The 2,731-nt window shown below is 56.7% G+C and overlaps 1 long non-coding RNA gene across 1 annotated transcript; it reads right to left on the bottom strand.

Moving 5' to 3' along the window:
* Positions 1 to 545: 545 nt before the first annotated feature.
* On the bottom strand, positions 546 to 2,018 carry LOC139359645 (uncharacterized). Its single transcript, XR_011615879.1, has 2 exons — positions 1,886 to 2,018; positions 546 to 1,274 (listed from the first exon to the last, which is right to left on the bottom strand). It is a non-coding gene; the product is annotated as an uncharacterized lncRNA (long non-coding RNA).
* Positions 2,019 to 2,731: the final 713 nt, after the last annotated feature.

Here is a 2,731-nt window from a genome sequence, read left to right as displayed (position 1 = left end):
GGGATCAGCCTCCACGTTGTCCACCCGAGTCTGCAAGGAGTCTAGGACAGAGCGAACCGAAGCCCAGACTGGCCAAATAGTGGGCGGAATAACGTGTCCCCCTTTATGAGCAATTTTAAATTGTCGGCCAATTTCATCCCAATGTTTGAGTTCTAAAGTTCCCTCAGTAGCAAACCAAGGGGAAAGGAGATCTACGACCTCGAACTGGTTTAATTCACTTATTAGTAGAAACTTTTACACCTCCGTCTTTAAGCAGAGTCTTTATAACATTTAAATAAGCCGAGTACTTGGTACCGGCCTGTCCCATGGTGTCCCCGGGATACTCTGAGTGCCCAAGCTTACCGCCCAGCCTATTGACCGCAAGCCTCAGGAATCTGTCGTCGGTAGTCCTCCGCTGAGTTCCGCGCTCAAAGTGCACCTTCACACAGCGAGAGAGAAATCCTCGTTGGGTGCCAGATGTAGGGTCCAGCCCTACGGGGCCTGTGGGTTTTCTCTTCGTGTGCGGAGACGAGAGATCGTAGAAATAAAGACACAAGACACAGAGACAGGATGAAAGACAGCTGGGCCCGGGGGACCACTGCCACCAAGCGCGGAGACCGGTAGTGGCCCCGAATGCCTGGACGGGCTGCTATTTATTGTATTCGAGGCAAGGGGGCAGGGTAAGGGGTGTGAGTCATCTCAAATGATTGAGAGGTCACGCGAGTCACGTGTCCACTGGACAGGGGGTCTTTCCCTTTGTGATAGCCGAGGCGGAGAGGGAGGACGGCATAGGTCAGCATTTCTTCTACGCACTTATCAGAAGGATCAAAGACTTTAGTACTTTTACTAATTCTGCTACTGCTATCTTCTAAGAACTTAAAAGGAGGAGCCAGGTGTACAGGCGGAACGTGAAAGTGAACAAGGAGCGTGACCACTGAATGAAGCACAGCATCACAGGGAGACGGTCCAGCCTCCGGACGACTGAGGGCGGGCCTGGCTAATGTCAGGCCTCCCACAAGAGGTGCCGGAGCAGAGTGTTCTCCATCTCCCCTGGAGAAAGGGAGATTCCCTTTCCCGGTGTGCTAAGTAACGGGTGCCCTCCCGGGCACTGGCGTTTTACCGCTAGACCAAGGTCTGTTAAGTAACGAGGGCCTTCCCAGGCACTGGCGTTACCGCTAGACCAAGGAGCCCTCGAGCGGCCCTTATCCGGGCGTGACCGAGGGCTCACACGCTTGTCTTCTGGTCACCTCTCACCGTGTCCCTCCAGCTGCTAACTCTCTATGGCCCGGTTTTCCCTAGGTTAAAACAACAGAACAGAGATTCTTACAGTAATAGAACAAAGAGTAATGCTGCAAACTAATGATTAGTAATAGTCATATATAATCATATCTGTATCCTATTTCTGGTATAACCTTTCTTATTCTGATTATTTTCTTTATTATACTGTAACAGCTTGTGCCTTCAGTCTCTTGCCTCGGCCCCTGGGTGGCTTCCCGCCCACAAGGTAAGATACATTGCATTGAACCATAGTTTGTGTTGATTGCCGAAGGGTTTGGGGCGGGGGGGGGCACCCCCTGAAATTCCGCCCTGGAGGAGTGGCCTCACCCTAACCCCGGCCGTGGCTAATGATAAGGCCCACCTCTTACGGCCTTCGGCCGTCGAGTGAAATAAATGTTGGAGGTAATGCGCCTAAAGCCCTCAGCCCTCAGCTCTCCGCCGAAGTTGGGTTAGGAAGGAGGAAGGGAGAGGTAAATGCTGACCCCGCAGGCGGCAGTCTGTGCCTCGGAGAGAAACTTTATCGCAACCTTGCCGGGGGCCTTGACGCCCATCCTCCCGCAAGAGCACCCCGGCAGTCACCCCTGCCCTCTGGTGTCCTGCCACCCCGAGCCCGACCTTCCCCCTTTACCCCCGCGCGGGGCCAGTAACCTCCTAACTGCGTCTTCTCTGTTTCGGGCTGTCGTGCTCATCACGTTTGCGTCGTTTCTTCGCTCCACAAACGTTTACTGAGCGCCTTCCACACGCCAGGCACCAGACTATCGCCGCCGGGAAACGGGGATAAGTTCTGAGGAGGGGTCCCAGCCCTCAGTGATGGGATTTCAGAGGGGGAGATAAAGGATTGCCCAGAAGGGTGGTGAGTGGAATAGTTGATATAAACAACGGGGGTGCGACGAAATACAAAGGAGGGCTGCTCGTCACGTATGGGGTGGGTGCCCAGGGCCCTTAATTAAGGGAGGCTTCCTGGACGGGTGACACCCAAGCGGAGTCCTGACAACCTGCGTCAGGAGTAGCCAGGCGAGGAGGAGGTGAAAGGAATCCACGTCCCGGGCAGAGAGGCAGCTTTCCCTGCACAGCACAGGACACGGTCCGTGCACAGAAGCCACAGGAGACGCAGGCACAGGGGCTGGGGAGAATCCTTGCCGGGCCCTCGCCATCCACGCGCCGCCTCCCTCTGCCGGGTGTCTGGTGTCAGCCTCCCGCCCGGCAGAGGAACTCCAGCCCCTGCTCCCGGAAGCCCCTCCAGGCCTTCGGCTTCCCCGACTCCCTGAATGGGCCCCACGTCCGGCGGGTACGAGGCCGGTCTCCCCGCCCGCTGGTGCCGAAGTAAAGGCCCGGCGCCGCCCGGGCTCCTGCCCTGGGACCTCGTCTTTCTCCAGGAAAACGTGGACGGCTCTCCGCCGAGCGGTCTCTTCCACAGACCCCTCTCGCCTTCGCCCCCAGTCTCCTTCGGTTCTGTCTTCGCGCCGGCTGGATA

Source organism: Macaca nemestrina, chromosome 17 (assembly GCF_043159975.1).
Source record: "Macaca nemestrina isolate mMacNem1 chromosome 17, mMacNem.hap1, whole genome shotgun sequence".
NCBI classification, from domain to species: Eukaryota; Metazoa; Chordata; class Mammalia; order Primates; family Cercopithecidae; genus Macaca; species Macaca nemestrina.
Note: the sequence above shows the minus strand (reverse complement) of the source record. Positions and strands in the feature narration are given on the sequence as shown.